At 40.0% G+C, this 22952-nt stretch overlaps 1 long non-coding RNA gene across 3 annotated transcripts; it reads left to right on the top strand.

Moving 5' to 3' along the window:
- The first annotated feature begins 2049 nt into the window (after nucleotides 1-2049).
- On the top strand, nucleotides 2050-21847 carry LOC138163265 (uncharacterized). Of its 3 annotated transcripts, none has more exons than XR_011168859.1 (7): nucleotides 2050-2222; nucleotides 2810-2897; nucleotides 4416-4519; nucleotides 7252-7476; nucleotides 11185-11328; nucleotides 13939-14126; nucleotides 17374-21847. It is a non-coding gene; the product is annotated as an uncharacterized lncRNA (long non-coding RNA). The 3 variants fall into 3 exon arrangements; XR_011168860.1 differs by having other exon boundaries at nucleotides 16102-17399; XR_011168858.1 differs by lacking the exon at nucleotides 13939-14126 and having other exon boundaries at nucleotides 2055-2222.
- Nucleotides 21848-22952: the final 1105 nt, after the last annotated feature.

Consider the following 22952-nt stretch of genomic DNA (forward strand, 5'->3'; position numbering starts at 1 on the left):
GGATGACCTGGATCAAATCCGGGCTCAGATACTCAGCACCACACCCAGAAATAATAACTGGCCATATAATCTTGAGCAAGTTACTTAACCCTGATTGCTTTAAAAAAAAAAAAAAAGAAGGATGAGTCTCTTAAGAATGAAATGCTGGGGCGGCCAGGTAGCACAGTGAGTAAGAGCACTGGCCCTAGTGTTCGGATTACCTGGGGAATTGAATCCAGGCTCAGACACTTAGCACCCACCCAGAAACACCTGCCCGTGTAACCTTGAGCAAGTTACTTAACCCCAATTGCTTAGGGGTGGCCAGGTAGCACAGCACCGGCCCCAGTGTCGGGATGACCTGGGATAGAATCCGGGCTCAGATACTCAGCACCACATCCAGAAATAACTGGCCGTGTAACCTTGAGCAAGTTACTTAACCCCAATTGCTTAAAAAAAAAAAAAAGAATGAAATGCTGATGATATGACAGGCAGGGTCTAGAGAGGTCAATGGGGCTAAACAAAACTCACTGACAAACTAATATTTACCAAGGGCATTTACAAGCATTAGAAGCTGGGACAGGTAACTGAGGACAAAAACAAAGGAGAGGAACAGTCCTGTTAGCATAATGTAAGAAAGATTGAGACCCACGTGAGCCTATGATTGCAAAGGAAAACCAAAAAGGGTAATAATGTAGGAAGCGAAAAGATCAAAGAAGGGATGAGGCCAAAAGCTCGTCATGGATAGGCCTATGGCTGACAATTTTTTACACACAGTTCAGATTGGGAAGGGCCTAATGAAACTGCATAACTTATGGCTCAGATCTAAGTTTCTAATATTTTAAAATTTTTTTTTATTAATCTGATTCACTTAAACTTTTCAACTAATTTAATTAAATTTTTCTCCTTCTGCCTCCCTTCACCCCCACCAAAAGAAAAACTCTTGTAACAAACATGCATAGTCAAGAAAAATAAATTCTTATATTAACCATGTTAAAAAGTGTGCATGTGTGTGTGAGTGATTCTGCACCCTGAGTCCATAACCTCTGTCAAGAGTTGGGTCATGTGTATCACCATTGGTCCTCTGGGAATCATGGTTAATCATTGCATTGATAAGAATTTTGAAGGCTTTCAAAATTATTCATTTTTATAATACTGTTGTTATTGTATAAATTGTTCTCTTAGTTCTATTCATTTCACTCTTCATCTTGATCTTCAGGGCTTCTGATTTTTAATTCAGTAATGGCTTGGCCCCCATCCAGGGTTCCAGCTCATGAAAATATCAAAATTTACCTTTCTTCTCTGTAAGGGCCCTGTTTTTTTCCTTGCCTGATACTGAAGCAAATGTTATGAAGTTTACAAAACACCAAAGAACAGGCTTAGCAAAGCAGTCAGAATAAGAACAGATAGATCTACCCTCAAGTTCCCTCAAGTTCAGAGCTATCCCAAACAACTCACAGTCCAGCACTTAGTCACAGACTAATGGCCAGTTGTTATGGAAAGAAAGCTAAGGAAAAAGACCTGGATCTGGTAACCTGAGATTAGGCCCCTCCTCTGTAACCTGGGACAAAAGTCACTTAGCTTCACTTACTTCATTTGTAAATGTTAAGATCACTCACCAATCTACAGAAGTTATTTAGGTAGTAGAGCCTTGATGGCTCCTGATGGGGCTGGAATCTTCCTAATAAAGGAGAGAAAAGAAAGATAAAATACTAGCAGATAGTCTGAGCTATTTACAGATCAATCAATAAACAACCATTTATTAAATACCTTACTGTGTTTGGGATACAAAAAGACAGGCCTTGCTTTCAAGCTGCTTAGCTTGGGAGTTTGATTGATTAACTGAAAACTCTACTCTTGAAAAAGAGTTCTACCTCAAGGTCACATTTCAGGGAACTGGGTCTGACCAGACACTAAGTAAAGAAAAAGACACAAGAGGGAGAGGAGATGAAAGTCTGGCACAGCTAAGTCACAGCCCAGCTGTATGCTGTAGTAAGATGTCACTAGGCCAGGAGAACAGCTCTGCCACTAACTAGTTGGGCAACTTTGGGTCACAAAGGGGTGACAACCAGTAAGTAGCACCACCCAGTAAGAGCAATTTTCAAAGACAAAGGTGTGCCCGAACTTTTGGTTGTCGTTCAGCTTTCAGTCATGTCCAACTCTTCGTGATCCCATCTGGGGTTTTCTTGGCAAAGACAGTAGAGTGGTTTGCCATTTCCTTCTCCAGCTCAATATGAGGAAGTAAGGTAAGCAGGGTTAAGTGGCTTGTGCAGAGTCATGCAGTAAGAAGTATCTGAGGCCACATTTGAACTCAGACACTCTATCCACTGGGTCACTTAGCTGCCTTGTGCCTAATCTATAGTGGAAATCACAAAAGTAGAGAATTGGTTATAGAGTCAAGTCTGGGGGTAGAGGAGGGGGAGGGAACAGGGGATCAGTGGAGGGAGAGGACTGGATGTTCTGGGTGCTTTTCAGTGTTATATAGAACCCTGCAAGAATGAATAGGGTTCAGCTGCATTGGAGGTCATCTACTTATGGCCCCACTTAGTGAGGCCCATAAAAACAGAAATGACAGTAAATTAAGCTATGAAAGGGCCTGCCGTCCCCCATAGCAATGGGGGTCAGGTGTGGGTAGCTAGAACTAAAAGAATTCTCCCATCAGCCCTCTGGGCTTTTGTGGCTAAAGCGCTTAGTAAACTGAAAAACTGTAGGGATAGACAGACAGATTTATTAAGTATGTTATGCTGAGCTATGAAATCCAAGCTGTTATCATTGTAGACAGTACTTGTCATAATTTATGAGTAAGACAGGGCTATTTCTCTTCCTCTTCCAGGAGAGAGACCAGCTAACTCTGTGTTTAAAGACAGGAGTTCTGGATCTGAATTTGATTCCTTACTCTGTTACCGTTTGCGTGACTTTGGGTGAGTTATTTACCCTTACAGGGATGCTATTTCCTCACCTGTAAAATGGTAAAAATGAAAGGTCAGACTCTAAAGTCCTTCCAATCTTCAAGTCTTGTGGTGCTATCATCCAGAATGGGACTGGGGTGGAAAGAAAGAGTGTGCCCTGGGATTGGAGGGTAGGTAAGATTGGGTTGCTTGTATTTACTAACTAAGTCATGAGATTATAGATGTAGAACTGAAAGGAGACCATTTAGGTCTTTAGAGACCCATTTTGTAGATAAGGAAATGGAGGCACAAAGAAGTTTTAAGTAGCTTGCCTAGGGTCATATAACTGATATCTGAACCCAGATCTGAATCTGTGTCCTCCTGAATATAAATCCATTGTCATATCCACTATGGGGAATTACTTCATAGCAGGGCTGAAATTTATCAAAAAGACAGGATATTGGTTCATAAAAACCAGTTTCTAAGTTATTACTGCTTCTGTCCACCCTTGGAAAAGGACAAATGTTCAGGTTTTTAAAAGTTATTTTTATGTAACAAGAAGATTCAAAGGAGAAGCCACGGGGCAAACTCAAGATTTCATAAATTGCCCAAACTGAATGTGATTTCAGGAGCTGGTACAAACCTTGAAACATAAAATAGATGAGGTAGCACATCATATGAACTAAAAATGTCTTGAGTATTAAATTGTACACAGAAATGCACAGTGGTGCTAAGCATAGATAGCTTTGTTAGGTTGGAAGATTGGTGCTAGAATGGGCCAGAAATCAATGCTGGATGGTGATTTGCCTCCTGATTGGTCTGCCTGCATTCAGCCTCTCTCTCCCTCTAATCTAACCTCTAGTTGCCCAATTGATATTCCTAAAGCACATATCTAATCATGTCAATCTCCTCCTCAGGAAATTGCTGTGGCTCCCTATTGCTTTAAGGTTAAAACACAAAGTCTTTCCATTGGCATCTAAAGCCTTTCATGTTCCACAGTCTAGTCAAACCAGATTTTTTTTTATCTTCCCTTTATAAGATATCACACCCATATCACATTCATTCCTTTGTTCAGGCTATCTCTCAGACCTGAAATACTATCTGTCCACAACTCCACCACTTGGAACTCCTAGGTTCTCTGGAAAGATTGCCTCTAAGGCTTCAAACCCCACCCTCACTTCAAAATTATTTAGTATTTTTGCAAATTAACTCAGCTTCATTTGCATCTCAGACTGGTGGAGTTAGGTGGTGAAGTGAAAAGAACTTTAGTCTAGAAGACCTAGGATACTAATTGTGTGACTCTGGGCAAGTCATTTAACCTCTCTCAGCCTCAGTTTCCTTATCTGTAAAATAGGAATAATCCTAGCACCTACTTCCCAGGGTCATCATGAGGATCAGAATGATAAAATATATGTAAAGCACTTTGCAAACCTTCAAGCATGGTATGAAGTCAGGAATGACTACTTGTGTTGTGCTTGTGCTGTTACTGCCTTTGGTAGAATGGGAGCCCATTGAGGGAGGATTTTCTCATTTTAGTCTTTGTATCTTCAGCTCAGGATAAAAAGAGGGCCACAATGGAAAGTGAGCAAGCTCGGGGATCAGGAAGATCTGGCTTTGAGTTCTGCCACAGACACACATTTGTTGTGTTACCCAGGGTAAGTTGCTTAATCTCTCAGTGTCTCAGGCACCTCTCTGAAACGATCAACTGTGGAAGAGTTACTATTCTATGTTGGAAGAGGAAATTTCCTCACAGGAACTTCCTTTTGTTGTTGTTCAGTCATGTCTAACTTTTTGGTGATCCCATTTGGTTTTTCTTGGCAGAGATACTGGAGTGGTTTGTCATTTCCTACTCCAGCTCATTTTACAGATGAGGAAACTGAGGCAAACAGGGTTAAGTGACTTGCCCAGGGACACACAGCTAGTAAGGCCAGATTTAAACTCAGGAAGATGAGCCTTCCTGACTCCATGCCTGGCACTCTATCCATTGTGTTCCCAGATAGTTGCCCTAGGGAGTTCCTTAGCCCAAAGAAATCACAGGAGACACATAGTAGACATCATCATGCCTAGCATTTATAATCCTACTATGTGCCAGGTACTGGGCTAAGCACTTTATACATTTTTTTTTTCCTTTTTGGAGGGGAGAATGCAGGCAATTGGGGTTAAGTGACTTGCCCAAGGTCACATGGCTAGTGTTAAGTATCTGAGGCCACATTTGAACTCAGGTCCTGACTCCAGGACCGGTGCTCTATTCACTGCACCACCTAGCCACCCCTACAAATATTATTATAAATGCTTTTGAATTGAATTGTCGAGTTAAAGGGTAACAAAGAAAAGCCTGTATTTAAGAAGGATAGGTGGAAAATGAAAAAGACTTAGAGTTTGGAAACAGATTGGGACTAGCAAGAGATCACATCTAGATGTGGGAGTTGCTGGCTCAGTTTGTGATGAAATAGCACCAGCTTCTTAGTGAGTCATCTTTGGCTCTCCCTTCTCCACATCCACTCACTTGCCAAATCGTGTCAATTCAGCTATGGAAATATATCTCTTTCATCAGCCTCTTCCTTACCATTCCCAAAGCCAACACCCTCATTACAACAACATTATTCTCACCTGGCCCTTTTTATCTCCTGTGTAAAATGTTGCAATTACATCCTAACTTGTTTCTCTACCCCCAGTTTCTTCTGTCCATCCTACACATGGAAGAGTAATCTTTTTAATGCACAGTCAAGTCAAATCAGTCCTTTCATGGCTCTCCCAAACTCTTCCCCACCTCCACCCCTAGCTTTTTTTTTTTTTTGGAGGCTATCAGTGTTAATTAAGTGACTTGCCCAGGGTCACACACCTAGTAAAGTGTCTGGAGTCGGATTTGAACTTAGGTCCTCCTGATTCCAGGCCCAGTGCTCTATCCGCTTAGCTGCCCCCCAGAAAAACTCTTTAGGCGACCCTTTAAGACCCTTTACAATCTTGCTATCCCCAGCTTAACTTCTGAGCACCATGTTCCTCTGGATTCAAATGAGTTAAGTTCAATTCAACAAATCCTTATCATTAGAGAAACAACTTGGCTGTGAATAAAAGGGCACCTTAGAGTCAGGAAGTCTTGGGGTCTAGCCCTGCCTTTTATATATGCTAACTCTGTGACCTATGGTAAGTTGCTTGGTTTCTCAATGCCCTGGGCAACTCTAAGACTGTAATTACAGACAAGTTGCATATTTGTATGGTGGAGGGAGATTCTACCCTGGAGTTGCTAATACCAGTGAAATTGTAGGTATGGACCAAAATATCCTCCACTTCCCACCCCCACCCCCCAATTCTGTGCATTAAATACTTACTGGGTATCAGAGAACTTAGCTAGGTATTGGGGGGATCAATAAATCAATCAATTACTCTATCAACAAGCATTTATTTTGCACTGTGCTAGGTGCTGAGAAAATGAAGATAAAGCTTAAGCAATTTCTTGTCTCAAAGAACTTGCTCTATAAGGGAAGACAATATATAGAAAAATATATGTTAACCAGAATTAAATTAGAGCACACTTTCGGGGAAAACGCATAGATTTGTCCTTCCACGTGTGGCTCCATGCAGAAGGACTTAGGCCCCATAAGATGGTGAAGCAATCACCTTAATGGCCATTGAGCAGGAGAAACTGCTGACTCTGTGAGGAGTAACCACTCCTTCACTCTCTTCTCTTCCCACTGGCAGATTATGTTAGGTTCTTGGACTCTATTCCTAGAGGGGTGGGGAGAGGAGAAGGCTGCTCCCCTTTGCCACATCCAGGAAGCGGGGTGGCTACTCTTACCTAGCAGCTACAGCAAAGGTACTCAACCAGGCAAGCTTGATCCTGGGCCTTTGGCTCAAAAGTATAGCAGAATATTACTCTTCTGCCTTGTTTTGAGGGTGTTTATGTGTGTGTGTCTAAACTGTTTTTATTTTTTTTAATTTCAGTTTAATTTTTTCAATTAAGAAAAATCTATTTGCCCTCCCACCCCCATGTGAAAAGTAAAAACAAGAACTTCTAACAAATATTCATGATCAAGAAACAAATTCCCGCATTGACCATAAGCAAAAAAATCTATCTTTCATTCTGCACCCTGAGTCCATCCCCTGTCTATCACTAGGTGGGTAGCATGCTCACCACCAGTCCTCTGAAATAATGATCTGTCTTATTGATCAGAGTTTTAAGACTTTCAAAGTTGTTTGTCTTTGCAATGTTGTTATTATATAAACTGTTTTACTGGATGTGTTTTCTTTACTCTGCATCAGTCTACACAAATGATTCTAGGTTTCTCTAAAACCATCCCTTTTGTTATTTGTAATAGTACAATAAAATTGAAGCACATTCATATGCCATACTTTATTTAGACATTCCTCAATACTTTTCTCTGTTTAGTGTTTCTTTGCGCTGTGATAGATTAAACAACAGTAACTGACAAATATATGTCCACCCTTGGACATATGGAAAGGTCTGGAGTTCTGGTTCCTCAGCTAGAAGAGTCACTTACTCCAGCAATTCTTGGAGAAGATATCTACCAGCTGGAGGGTGAACCCAATCCCTGGCCTGGCTTACAGAAAGGCACAGATTTGGAAAGAGCTGTTTGGTCAGTGCAGAGCCAAGGTAATGTCTGTCCCATCTTCCTGAGAAAGGTTTTATGTTTTAATGGTTTTGAGTTTCAACCTCTTGGGAACAGTAATTATTACAGCAGCTTGTTTAAGCTTACTATCAATACAGAATTGTGGGTCTTTGTGTTAAGCATTTCTTTTTTCCTGTCCCATGCCTGATTCATAATGTCCATTGAATACCTTTTTAGTTTCCCCTTTTTTTCCCCTAGACTTGAGCCAAGCTATAATAATGATGATGATGATAATAATAATAATAGCTAATGTTTATATAGGGATTTAAGATTTACAGAATGATTTACATATGTTATCTCATTTGATCCTTACAATATCCCTATGGGGTAGGCACTATTATCCCCATTGTTCAGATGAAAAAACTGGTATTAAGTGACTTGAGCAGGGTCCCACAACTATTAAGTGACTGGGGTAGAATTTTATCTCTGGGCTTCTTAAACCCAAGTCAGGGCTCTGTTTGAGTCTGGCCCTTCCTTTAAGGGGGTCAGTCACCCAGAATTGAGCCTGGTTGCCATTTATATTGGTTCAGAACAGAGGCACTCTTTAGTGGAGAGGGAGAAAGTGTAGCCCCCAGCCTTCTAGGTCCAGCAGTGGTTCAAATTGCTAGGTAAGTATATGCAAAATATATATAAGGTAAATTTCTCCACTAGTAGCTGGAAAGGTCGGGAAATGTTCCATGTAAATGATAGCTATTGAGCAGAATTTTGAAGGAAACAAGGTTAATACATAGTTTAGATAAGAAATGAGTCCCTGTGGAGCTGGGAACTATCTATGACAGAGATGGGGACAGATCAATGGATAAGGAAAGAATTTATGACCAAACAAGAGATAGTGTTGGGTCAAAGAGTATGCACACAGTGGTTTTTTAGTCATGTCCTACTCTACATGACTCCATTTGGGGTTTCCTTGGCAAAGATATTGGAGTGGTTTGTCATTTCTTCATTCAGCTCATTTTACAGATGAGGAAACTGAGGCAAACAGGGTTAAGTGACTTGCCCAGGATCACACAGCTAGTTTAAGTGTCTGAGGCTAGATTTGAACTCAGGAAGATGAGTTTTCCTGACTGCATGACCGATGATTTATCCACTTTGCCACCTAGCTACCCTCAGGTATAATAAAAATAAAATTGCTTGCCTGCTGTGGTATTGGGAAGGAGAGAATTTAGAAGTCAAAATTTAAAAAAATATATATTATTAAAATTTTTATATGTAACTGGGAAATATTTAAATATATAATACACACACATACATACATATATCTATATGCACATTAATATATACATGTATGTATATCTATATATAGATATAGATATATATGTCCCTGCCTTAATGCAACTTCCTACTTCCTTACAAGGAAGGATGCTATTTAAATGCTTTATAAATCTCCTTACTATGACTTATGTCCTCGTATTTCAAAGACCCCAGATTTCATCTCTCTATGCCTCAGTAGATAGTAGTGGCTTACTGTTGCATTTTCTCACTCCCCACCCTCCCTTAAATTCACCACTTGGTGGCCAGAGAATGAGGAGACTATCTTTACATTCATCTAAGCTAGTTCTCAAGTAACTGACACATAGTAGATTACTGGGCCTGGGCTTGTTCTCTCTGGATTTCTCAGTCTTACTCTGAAAATGAAGGGCATTTTTCCCATTTTTAAGGCCATATTCTAAGCCACTCAGATGTCCAGCTTGCCTTTCTCTAGTGTCTATCAAGGTTCTAAGGCCTGAGTGCAAAATTTTTTTCCTAGATGAAAAAAAGTAGAATAGCTTCAGATCTCTCTGTCTCTGAGGCCTCAGTGTTTCCTCTCCTTTTCAAAGGCAGGGCTACTACCTGCTTCTCCAAAGTGCCTGGGGCTTCTGTTCTCTAGCCCTACCCTCAGCCCTCCACTGCCACTTCCACCCCATGTAAATATGTGAGAATTTCTAGTTTAAAGGTTAAAACGGACACACAAGGGAAAGGAGAGGGTGGCACACAGCCTCATGGGTGATTATTTAGCAGTCAACAGCACAAGAGAAAGTGGCAGCTTTGAAGTCCTGTGGACCCTTCTTCCCATGGAGCAAGAATTCGTTGATAGTCACATACTCTTCCTCCTCAGCCCCAAAGGCTGATAGTAGATTTAGAGACAGAAAGACGAGCAGATGTCACCTAGTACAACTTCTTCATTTTACAGTTGAGGAAATGAAGAGTCAGAGAAATAAAAGGACTTTCCTGCAGTTATATAAGTAGTAAGTAACAGAACTGGAGTAAGCCCAAGTCTCCTCCTTCTAAAACCAGTCTTTGCAAATAGACCACACAGTAGTCTCACATCACCTCTTTGCCTTCCCGGTTGAATCTTTTCTCATGACAGAGAAAGTTGAGTAAAAATCAATACTGTGTTGGGGTCCAATTATTTAGAATGAGAAATGGGAAGGTCCATGGTCATGATGGTCAGGAAAGTTGTGTGATGGAGGCCACTAATCATGGAAAATGCGTAGTTGAGTTCTTCTGTTTTCCATTTGCAATCTTCTGATCCTACTTTCCCCAGGAAAGTACACTTGCAAAATCACCAGTAATGTCTTAAATGCTAAACCCAATTACCTTGTCAGGCTCATCCTTCTTGACCTCTCTGTAGCTTTTGATACTGTTGAGCACCATTTTCTACTGGATACCCTTTCTTCCCTGGATTTTCATGATGCTGCTTTGTTGTGTTTCTCTTTCTACTTGTATACTCATATCCCCCTAGTAGAAAGTAGGTTTCTTGAAGGCAGGCAGACACTATCTCGTTTTTGCCTCTGTATCCCCAGTGTCTAGCCTAGGGCCTGGAACATGACAGATCCTTAATGAATGCTAATTGATTCTCTCCTTTTCTATCACAGTACTTGCTAGGGCTGGCAGGGCCCAATGATAATGGTTACCGAGATAGATGATTGTTTTCTAAAGGAGACTTTTATTTCCTGAGTGACACGTAACCACTTTGTCCCACCAGAACCTTTCCACTCAAGGAGTGACCAGGTTTGTAGTACTAATGGAAGTATTGATGGTGGCTCCTCTCTCCTCAGCCCCTACCCACCTGGGCTCTTAGTGGTTACAGAGAGCTGAAGGCACTGTTTTCTCAAATGATATTGGTAGAGAGGGTCTAGTAGGTGCTACCTTCCCACAGGGCATTAAGGCCAGGGTGAAGTGGCCTTCAAACACAGTCTTTAGTCAATCCAGGGTGCCAAGGCAAGGTCATGGGAAAAGATAGAATGGTGCCTGTTAATGGTATTTCTTCTGTCCTAAACAGGACGACAGAATTTAGAGCTCAAACCCCCTCATGTTAGAAATGAACAAACTGAGGGCAGGTGCAGTAGAGAGATTGACCAGGCCTTGAGTCAGTAAGTCAGTATAGAGTCACTAAGACCTAAGTTTGTCACTTCACCTTGTTTGCCTCAGTTTCCTCATTTGTAAAATGAGTTGGAGAAGGACATGGCAAACCACTCCACTATCTTTGCCAAGAAAACCCCAAAAAGAGTCACAGTCAGACATGACAAAAATGATCGAATAAATTGAATAGAAACATAAGTGATAAGGCCAACTGTTAACATCTCAAGTTTTCTTATTCTTTACCAAGTATTTCTTTTAATAGATTCTTAATTTTAAAAGTTCCTAAGTTGAAAAAAAAGTAGATACCCATCAATTGAGGAATAGCTAAACAAGTTGTGCTGTACTTTCAGAAATAATGAATATGAAAAATTTAAAACAGCATGAAAAGACTTATGTGAACAGATGTGTGTACAGAGGGCTGATCCACATGCTATGACTACAATGATGTAAATGGAGAGGACAATGGCAAAAACCCCCACCAAACCCGAATGCTGGTAAGTTATAATGACCAAGTGTAGCCCCAAGCAGAGTCAGGAGACAGCACCTACCCTTGCTTCTTTGCAGAGATGGGGGGATATAGGTGCAGAATATGAGTATATAATGTCACACTTTTTCAGTGTGTTGGTTAGTTTTGCTGAATGATATTTTTCCTCTTTTATTCTTTATCAGGCATAGCTCTGTATGAGGCAAGAAGAGTATTGTTGGTGATAAAAATACAAAAGATCAATAAGTTTTATTTTTTAGAAGTGTAGACTAATGTGTTCAATTTATATATTTTTTCCTTCTCTTGTTTGGTTTTATGCCTCTTTACCAGTTTTCATTCCATCTGACACAATCCGTCTTTATAACCTGACTAATGTATAATGTGAAAATATTTACAGATCCTATACTTGACTATATGCCGCCATGGGGGGGAGGTGAGGGAGGGGGACAAAATGTGAAACTCAAGAAATTATGGAATTGAATCCTGTAAACTAAAAGGAAACAAACAAATTAATTTTTAAAAAATTAAAAAAAATAAAATTTATATATTTATATATTTGCCATTGTAGAAAATTTACATATTTATATATTTGCCATTGCAGAAAAATACTGTCATTATAATTGTAGGTGGATACAAATAGCTTAAAATACAAACTAATTCAAAACAAAGCATAATGCTTTGTGAGATTCCAAGGTGAGGGTAATTAAGGACTGGGCCATCAGATAATGTTTCCTTTACAAAGGTAGCCTTTGCCCCAAGCTTTTAAGGATGAATTTAAAGAATTTGGTAGGTGGGGGATAGGATGAGAGTACATTTCCAGGATAAGAAACTTGGAAACAAAGAAACTCCTGTAAGAAAAATAGGGTGTATAAATGGCTAGAGATAAGAGTAAGCTTGAGTGAAATATAGGTAGAGCCTGTGGTGGGGAGTATTGTCAATGGAACGGAAAGGCAAAGAGTCATATGATTATAGGGGAGCTTGAATGTAAAACTAAGTAGCTTGAGTTTTACTTAGATCATAAGTAGAATGAAAGGTTCTGAGCAGAAGACTAACAGAAGCATAGCTAGGCACAAGGTATGAACAGTAGTGCTGTGAAAGTTAAATTGGACAGAGACACTAAGAATGAGAAGACCTGCTAGGAACGGTGGGGTGACAATGGAAATGGTAATGAAGACCAGTATGGGGCGGGGTGATATGGTTTTAGGGGTATAGGGACCCCAAAATACCAAGGTTCAGAGCAGAGTTGTCTGGAAAGAATTCACAGACTCAAGCAGTCTTCTAGTCAAGTGGCAAAAAGTTTATTTTAAGGCTAATATAGCCAGGCATAGGTCCTTATGGAACTTGCAACCTAATGGGGCTGATACTAAAGCTTATATAGAAAAAGTTCAGTGAGTAGTGTGCCTAGTATGCTAATTAGGTGGTGAACATACAGGTTCTGTACCTTGAGTGCTAAGGTCATTAGCTGCTGGAAACCCTGGTGGTGTGGGGGGACTTCAAAGAGTTGTGTTTTTGGTCTGTTATGTCCATAACAAAGTAACCTCAGGAGTTGACATCTATAGCTTGACCTCTGGGTTGTTTATATAATGTGGAAATCAGTGCATAATAGTTCTACTGATACAAGGTAGTCCATACAAGGGAATTTTTTTTTTTGAGGAGGGAAGGCAAGGCAATTTTGGTTAAGTGACTTGCCCAAGGTCACACAGCTAGTTGTCAAGTGTCTGAGGTTGGATTTGGACTCAGGTCTTCCTGACTTCAGGGCCAGTGCGTCACCTAGCTGCCTCTTATACCAGGGAAATTCTATAGAGGTCAGCTTGTTCTTGTAACAGGGAGAGATATTTTGCCTCACTGGGCCTACTCATGACTTATTTTCAGAGATATGGTCTTAAGGCTGGGGTCTGAGCATCCCATCACCAGGCACTGTGCTAAACACTTTATGACTATATCATCTTATCCTCACAACAACACTAGGAGGTAGGTACAATTAGGATCTCCTTTTTACAGTTGAGGAAAATGAGGCAGACAGTGGTTAAGTGACTTGACTTGGGGCTTAGGGCCACAAAGCTAGTAAGTGTCTGAGGCCAGATTTAAATTTAGGTCTTCCTGACTCCAGGCCCAATGCTCTCTTCTCTGTGTCACCTAGCTGCCTCCAGAAAAGTCAGAGAGATCACCAAGGTTGCAACATCAAAGACTGGGTGAATGGTGTCAAGGACAGAAATAATGAGGTCAGAAAGACAAGCAGGCTTGAGACTCATTAAATCTGACTATTATTGGGAGAGTGGGATAGAGATGTCTCATAAATAATTGGAGATATGGGTCTAAACTCAAGTTCAGAACAGATGTCAGGGGTGAAGATACAGATCTGGAAATCATAACCTCATATGGTTTCAACCAGGAAGGGACCTTCCTGGTCATCTAGTCCAACCCCACCATTCTGCAGATGAGGAAACTAAGAACTAGAGAAGTTAAATCACTTGTCCAAAACTTCAGAACATGTGATCAGCAGAAATGGAAGTGCTTCAAACCACTTTGTCTCTGTGGACACAACCGATTTCTCTGTGGAGGCAGCCCTCTACCTCCCAACTTTGACATGCCCTCTCCCCTGAATTTTCCCAACTTTCAGGTCCAAAAGAGAGATGGTGGTGTGGAGAGGGAAGAACTGTTAAAGAAGACAGTCGTCAGGGGGTCATATTCTGGTCACTCTCCATTGGGCCTTTAAAAAGGACCAAACACTGGGTTTGGGTTGTTCCCTCTTGTTTCTCATGTACATCTATTTCATGCTGTGAAGAGGAGCAGAGGAGACCATACCTGGTAGGTATCACAGAAGGGAGGAGGGGTGGACCAACATCTACCTTCTAACGCACTGAATAGTTTGGCATGTAGTAGGCATTGACTAAATGTCTGTTGAATTGAACTTAGATTAAATGAAATTTATGAAAAGGAAAGGTACAGGTAAAGGAGTGTAGCCCTCTACTCAGGCATGCTATTTGCAAATGCAAAGAATATTGACAAAAATGAAACACTCCCTACCTTCAAAGACCTTATAGTATAGTGATGGAAGACATGTATCTTTATAAGTAAATACAAAAAATGTAGAAAGTGGATATATACAAAATAATTTCTGGGAGGGTGACTGTGGTATCAGGAATGGAGTGAGGGGATGTTGACATGAGGATAAAGTTAATGTAAGAGGTGACCCTTGAGTTGAATTTGGAAGAAAGTGAGAGAGGATAGACTGCAGGGGTAGGGAACCTGTGGTCTTAAGGCCACATGTGGCCTTCTAACCCCTCAAGTGTGGCCCTTTGACCGAATCCAAAATTGGATGGACCACAGGTTCCCTACTCCTGGGATAAAGTCTTGCTGAGAAACTGCAACATGCAGGGAACATGTAAGATAGTAAACCACGTCAAGTAGTAAAGAGACTGGGAAATTTGCCTGTCTATAAAGTAGCCCTAGAGAGTGGGGGAAAGAAAAGTCATTGTGCAAAGAAAAGTCATTATAGCCACATATTGTCCACTGGGGAATTAGTTGGATTTCCAGATCAGGAGGAAAGGGCTGATGGACAGTAGGTCAAGGGATCTCTGAGGAACAGAACCAATTCACCAAAGAGAGACTGTTTAAGCCAGATAATATAGCATAGGTTTGAACAGAACACACAGTTATTCTCTGCCTGCCTCCAGACTACTTGGGAGCTTTAGGCCTGCTTTGGGCCATGTGGTGACCCATTGCTGAAAGGATTTGGCATTTCAACATGATGTAAAAGATACTTAATACGATGTGAGTGGTTCCTTGGTCGTCGTTCTGCCCCATGGAAGCAGCAAGGGGATTGCCAAAAGAGTAGGAGCTTTATTTAGGAACACTTTCTGTTCCTTTCTGGTCTGGTGCTTCTGCTAAGGAGAAAGATCCCTAGTATTTAGAGGTAATCCACTATGTATGCAAATGCCTGCTCAGGCCATTTTACCTGCCCAGGTTTGGGGTTATAAAGTAGGCCTGAGAATGTTGACAGCCTAGTCAGGAGTTCTCATCTTATTTTAAAAAATATTTTGAGCTATCTATAGTCATATGAAAAAATGCTCAAAATCACTATTTATGTGAGAAATGCAAATTAAAACAACTCTGAGGTACTGCCTCATTCCTATCAGATTGGCTAACATGACAGAAAAGGAAAATGACAAATGTTGGAGGGAATATGTAAAAACCTGGATGCTAAAGCATTGTTAGTGGAGTTGTGAATGGATCCAACCATTTTGGAGAGCAATTTAGAACTATGACCAAGGGGCTATAAGGCTATGCATGTCCTTTGATCCCACAATGCCACTGCCAGGTCTGTATCCCAAAAAGATCTGAAAACAGGGAAAAGGACCCATATGTACAAAAATATTTATACCAACTTTTTTTTGTGGTGACAAAGAATGATGGGGATGCCCATCAACTGGGGAATGGCTGAACAAATTGTGGTATATACTTGTGATGCAATATAATTACTATGAGAAATGACAAGCAGGATAGTTTCAGAAAAATCTAGGAAGAATTATTATATTAAACTGATGAAAAATGAAATAAGCTGATCCAAAAGATTATTGTAGATAGTAATAGCAATATTGTATATGATCAACTACAAATGACTTAACTCAAGACAATTCTGAAGGACTTATGATAAAAAATGCTATCCATCTCCAGAGAAAGAACAGATGGAATCTTAATATAGATCAGAGCATACTTTAAAAAGTTTTTTTATTTTTCTTTTTTCCCCCTTTTTTTGTCTGTCTTCTCTTTTGTAATGTAGCTAATATGGAAACATGTTTTGCATGACTGCACATGTATAATGTATATCAAAGTGCTTGGAATGTATATCAAGAGCTGGAAGGGTAAGGAGGGATGGAGGAAATTTGGAACTCAAAAATTATAAAAAACTAAGGTAGGGGTGATAAGGTGGTGCAGTGAGTAAGATCGCCAGCCCCAGAGTCGGGAGGACCCGGGATTGGTTCCAGCCTCATTTACTTAATACCCACACAAAAAAACTGGCCATGTAACCTTGGGCAAGTTACTTAACCCCAATTGCTTAAAAAAAACAAACTAATGTAAAAATTGTTTTTGCTTATAATTGAGAAAAAATAAAAACAATCTTTTAAAATATTTTGATAAATGTATTTCAGTAGAATTGGTTTTCTTTGTAATTCTGTGTACAGGGTGACTGAAAAGTCTTAGTGCTATTTTAACATATTAAACATCTAATAGCTTAAAACTACACTATTATTTATGCTATTAAACATCAGAAGTCAAAAAACTGCACCAAGATTTTTGGGACACCCTGTATTTTGTTTTCTATATTTCAAAACATTCTGAGAAAGGGTCCAAAGACTTTAACAAGCAGCCAAGGGGCCCACGACATACACAAAGGTTAAAAACCTCAGGCTTAAAACTTCAACCAGCTCAGGGACAGGTGACTCTGGTCAATCAACATAATGGCCAGCAGATCTCAGGAGTGCTTGGACCATGTGACCAATCCAATAGGCAAACTAATACGAAGTTTTAGGAAAACTTTACTCATGTCTCTTGCTGATACCATGAAAGCACATTCATGTAATAGGTCTCTGGGCTAGAACTATGTTTATTAGTATATATTGTATGGTTCCTTTGTCATCTCTGTATGTTTTTTTGCCGTTTTATGTTTATCTAGGAATGAATGGATGGTATGCAATAAATGCCATTGCTGTATGTGTGTATGATGTATTTTTTATGTGACTTAGACATTTAGTTCGTCACTATAAGCAGCCCTGTGGAGTGATGCTATGTACAGTGCTTGATTTATTACATGCATTGTTAATGAGAATATAATGAAAATAATCCTGTCAGTTTTCCTGACACAGAATCCTGTGACTTTGAAACAGTACCTTAGGTGTACTGAATTCCAATATTTATAATGTACATGTGGAGATTGAAAGGTTGGGGTTTGTTTTTGTTTTTTTACTGAGGGAAGAATATAACCTCTCTTACTGAAGTAATCACCAGCTATACAGCATTTACTTCTTTTTTCCCTCTGCATTTTTTTTTTCAGATGTTTAGGGACAAAGCAAGACAGAAGTATAGAACTGAATTAACTACAGGAGATCCATGTCTTCATGGAAAAGTAGTCATCAGAGACTGTGCTTTGTTTGTACATTGGTTGATAGAGCTTTAAAAAGGGCCGCACATGGGACTTTCAGTCATTTTCTCTGGCTTCAGGGGTACGTGGGCATATTGGAAAGAGATGCACAGGAGACTGTTAGGTGCCATGAGGAAATGTGAGGTTCCCATGGGCAGCCTACCAAGGTACCAAATCACCAGATTTACCAGTGAGGTGGCCAGAAGCTAGAGTGGCACCGTGAGTTAGAGTCCATGATCACCACTGGCTATGGAAGAAGGAATAGGCTAGATTGTGGTCAGCTATGGTCTCCCTCCACTACCCCAATGATCTCTGAGACTGAAAACCTTCTGGAGCCTCTTCCTCAGTGGAAGACCCTAGAACCGAATGACGAAGAAAAGGTGAGGATTGACAATTCACCATGAGCAGCTGTGACTCTTTCAAGCAACTTCAGATTTTCCTCCTTTTGATATTCTTCAGATTTCACTTATCTTTTACTTTCAGTTTTCTTTTAGTAAATTTCCATTTAGACCCAATGGCAGATAAGTGAATTCCTTGAGCCTATTCTGAGAAGCGGAAGCAAGCTGGGGGAGCTAGAGTGGGAATGAGAACAAGAACCATTTGACAAATTATAATTTTGAGGTGATTAATTCATACTTGCTAGATTTGAATTAGAATCTGAACACTAGGGAGCTAGAGCCTGACCATTTATCTGGGCATGCTCAGTTTGCATAGGGCTCATGTAGTTAGACTGTCACCTTGTGGCCTGTCCAGTTATAACACTCTGCTGAGGTCTGCACACTTGTGAAGACTGCCGGGGTGTGGGGACGCGAGGATTCCTTAGAGAGGAAAGGCAGGTAGGTGGCAAAGTGGATTGAGTACTGGTCCTGGAGTCAGCAGAGATCTGAATTCAAATATGGCCCCAGACTTGGTAGCTGTGTGACTCTGAACAAGTTTCCTAAGCTCTGTTTCTCCAACTGTAAAACAGGGATATTAATAGCACCTGTCTTACAGGTTGTTGTGAGTCTTAAATGAGGAAAATAACTATAAAGTGATTAGTACGGTACCTGGCACATTGTTGTTGTTCAGTCATTTCAATCATGTCCAACTCTTCATGACCCCGTTTGGGGTTTTCTTGGCAAAGATACTGGAGTGGTTTGTAATTTTCTTCTAAGGTTCATTTTAAAGATGAGGAAACTGAGGCAAACAAGGTTAAGTGACTTACCCAGGGTCACATAGCTAGGAAGTAAGTATCTGAGGCCAGATTTGAGCTCAGAAAGATTAATATTCCTGTTTTCAGGAACAGTACTCTATCCACTGTGCCACCTAGCTGCCCCACCTGGCACATAGTAGGTGATATAAAATAGCTTATTGATTGACATTTATTGAATATCTTCCAGCTGTAATCACTGGTGTGGGCACTGGGAGAAATTTAAAGATAAATTAAGTGCGGTCCCAGTTCATAGTTCTTCAAGATAGCAAAATCTAGTCTATCCCCAGGCTTCTACAGTAATGTTAAACTTCTAAAAGCACAACAAAATAGGTCTAGAATGTTGCTTCCAATTTAATTCAATAAACATTTATTGAGTGCCTACTATGTGCTGGGCACTGTGCTAAGTGCTGGGGATACAAAGAGGCAAAAAGCAGTCCTTACCTTCAAGGAGTTTACAATCTAATGGGGGAGACAAGATGCAAACAAATATGTACAATCTGTATGCAGAATAAATAGGAAATAATGAAGAGAGGGAAGGCACTGGAATTAAGAGGGGTTGGGGAAGGTTTCCTGTAGGAGATAGGATTTTAGTTGGGATTAAAAGGAAACCAGGTAGGTCAGTAGTAGGAGCAGAGGAGGGAGAGCATTCCAGGGATAGAGAACAGAGAGAATGCCTGGAGCCTAGAGATGGAGCATCTTGTTCTTAGAATATCCAGGAGCAGTGACAATGGATGGAAGATCCATAACAGGATCTAAGATCTCAACTTCTCTCTACCGCCATCCAATCTTCTCTGCCTAGCCCTTGCTTCCCAAGCCCTCAATGCCTTTTTAAGGAAGCACTATCCAGTGTCCTACTTGGGGGGGGGGGAAGGAGGCAAGGGTCTCAAAGCCCAAGCCCTCTGGCCCATTGTGTAAATAAGCTGTTCTGAAGGTTTCAAGTACATTCTCCCAAGGGAGTTCACTGGCCCTTGACAGTTCTGTCTCCCCTAACAAAGACAAAAGGATTGATCCTTGCCTTTATGGTGTCATAACAATATGATATATTGTGGAGGTATCACTCCCAAGTGGGACCAGAACCAAAATATAAGGTAATTGAGAAATATTTCACAAAGTCAATAAAAAATATGATAGAACATAAAAAATGTTAACATGTGTTTTTTAAGTGAATATGGTAGGGAATCCTTCAGTATTGTGTAGTAGTCCTGTTTCTATTTGAGCCTGACACCGCTGAAGAAGTAAGTAGAGAAAACTGGCTTCAAATCCAGGGAGACCTGGGTTCAAGTTTTTCTCTGCTTGTTTTTTTTCTTGGTCCCTTGAAATAGTCAAGGAGATACAGAGGAACTCCTTGAGAGCAGGTACTGATATTTGTATCTTGAGTGCCTAGAATCATACCTTGCACATAATAAGAGCTTCACGTTGAGTTGAATTTATGTTCTGCAATGTTGAGAAAAGAAATGAGATGACAGGAAAATGAATTCCATGTGCATGGGTAGATAAATGGACCTCATTGATGAACCAGGCAATGTTCCCAGGCCTGATGCAATCAGCACAATGTCACCTACTTTAAACAAGACCCTCTAGACCAATGATGTCAAAGTCAAATAGAATGTGGGCCCATAAAACCACACAAAAGGATCCTGGTGAGGTGCTATTAAAATGTAATATTATTTATGTTTTATCATATTTTTATTTATTTTGTTAAATATTTCCAAATTATATTTTAATCTAGTTCAAGTCATTCTCCATGTTGGTTTGGGCCACATGCCACCACAGGCCACATGTTTGACACCTCTAATTTAGACCAGGGACTGAACTTTTTTTGTATTACAAATCTCTATGAACCCCTTCTCAGAATAATGTTTGTTGCCTATATTCACTATCAAAGGAAATACTAAATTTCTGTTAGAGGTTAATTTTTTTCCTATTCAAGGTCATGTACCCCTTGAAATCTATCCATGGACCCTGGGTCAATGAAAGCCTATAACAGGTTGTTCCGAGTCATTAATAACAACAAATTACTAGTAATAATTACAAAACTACAAATAGAAATAGCTTTGAGTTTTCATGTACCCATAAAGTAGGCAAAAGACAGTAGACTATGGAAATAGTCGGTGTTGGAGGAAACACTGGCTGTGGGAAAACAGGAACACCAAATACATCATTGGTGGAGCTGTGAATTGGGCCAACCTATTCTGGAAAGCAATTTTGAATTATGTTAAAAAACAAAAAAAGAAAGAAAAGTACTAACATGACCATAACCTTTGACCCAGAAAGCCTACTGTGAGGCATATACTCCAAGGATAGGAAGGTCCCTTATACATTAAAATATTAATTGTAGAACTTATTTTATGGCAGAAAATAACTAGAAACAAGATAGATGCCCATTAATTGGGGAATGGCTAAACAAATTGTGATATATGAATAAGATGGAATATTATTGTGCTGTAAGAAATTATGAACATGCAGACTTCATTAAGAACTGATGCAGGGGGAAGTCAGCAGAACCAGAAAAACAGTATATAAAATGACTCCACAATGTAAATGCAAAGAACAAGAACCCCTAAACAGAATGCCATTTCATTACAATGAACAAAATTCCTGCTGAAGAAGAGATGAGAAAATATACCCCTCTTATTTTGTATAGGTGAGGGACTAGGGATAAGGAGTATTATATACATTGAAAGACTCAGTTGATGTTTGGGTAAGTTTGTTATAATGCTTCCCTTTCCTTTTTTAAAAAAAAATCTTTGTTATAAGGGATGACTCTTAGTATGGAAGAGGGGCGGGATATGTTTAGAAATGAAGGTAATATCAAAACAAAAGATCATCAACAGTTAATTTTTAAAAAGTGTCTGGAGGAGCTCATTAACTATGACCAATCTCTATTTTATTAGCTATACAGTACTATACTTAACATATGCAATAGATAGAATCTTAACTCCAGTTGTCCTTCCCCCCCCATCTCTGCCTCACCCCCATCCCCAACCTTTTTATAGGACTGGTACATATTTGTGATGGGCATGGGGGAAAGGCACCAGGAACTATAACATGTATTTATATAAAGTATTTGTAACTTTTGACTATTTTTTTCTGGACTAACATGTCTTTTACCCTCTCTCTACCTGGACCTACTATTTGATAAACCATCTATCTGTTGATCCACGCTAATAAAAATATGATTGCATGTTGGGCTAATAGTGTGTGACATATTTGTATATTTCTCATTCAAAAATTGCTGCACTAGACTACCGAAGGCTGACTTTGGTCCCTAAGTCCCTACTGGGAATGATATTACTGGACTTGAAACTCTCAGATTATTTGTTTTAGATTTAGGGCAATCCCTGGCAATGTGGTAAAATGGAAAGAACACTAAATGGAGAATCAAACATCCTCCCTGTTTTTTCCCCAGCTTTTCCACTTTCCAGCTTTGTCACATCAACTCACTGGGACTCAATTTCTCAAAATTTTTTTTAAGCAATTGGGGTTAAGTAACTTGCTCAAGGTTACACAGCCAGTTATTATTTTGTGTGGGTGCCAAGTATCTGAGGCCAGAACTGATCCCAGGTCTTACTCACTGCGCCACCTTGCCGCCCCAATTTCTCAATTTTTAAAATGAGGACTTTGACCTACAGCATCTCTAAGGTCCCTTTGATTTCTAACATTATAAGATTCGATGGAGTGCTGTGTTTGGTATTAAAGGACAACAACTTTCCCCTACTCTGATGAATCTTCCTTTAGAGGCAGAATTTATTGGTTCATTTTCTCATTTCCTTCATTGGAAACAGCAATGTACAGACAGCCCCACTTACTTTTGGAACCACAGTCCACAAGTTAGTTTGGCCCTGACCCAACCAGACCTTTCTCTCATTCATCCTGCTGGGGTTTCTTATGGGGTTTCATCCTCTATGTTCTAAAGAATTTGATGCTTGGGGCAACAAATCTCCTAGAAATAAATTCCAACCATGACTTGGATAATTGAAAAGATCACTCTTATGGAAAAAAGCCACTAAGGGTTTTCCCCTGGCCCAGTGACTGGCTTTATGCATGTTCTCTGCCTTTTTTTCTTTTAAAGACTAATATCTCTTGTTTTTATATCCTCCTTTTCTCCAAATATAACCCTCCCCATTTTCTACCCAGAAAACATTCAGTTTAAGAAAGTCACATTTTTAAGGTAAGTAAATTGAAGCTCTGTCAGATTGACTTCTGAGGTCACCCACACCTGTCACCTAGTGTCAGAGCAAGGCCATGCTAAAGAAGAATAAGAGATGAGGTTGGCTAGATAGGGTGGGGCCAGGTGTGG

This window comes from Petaurus breviceps, unplaced genomic scaffold (assembly GCF_028583685.1).
Source record: "Petaurus breviceps papuanus isolate PSGF00001 unplaced genomic scaffold, PetGlider_PUasm1.0 187, whole genome shotgun sequence".
Classification (NCBI taxonomy): domain Eukaryota; kingdom Metazoa; phylum Chordata; class Mammalia; order Diprotodontia; family Petauridae; genus Petaurus; species Petaurus breviceps.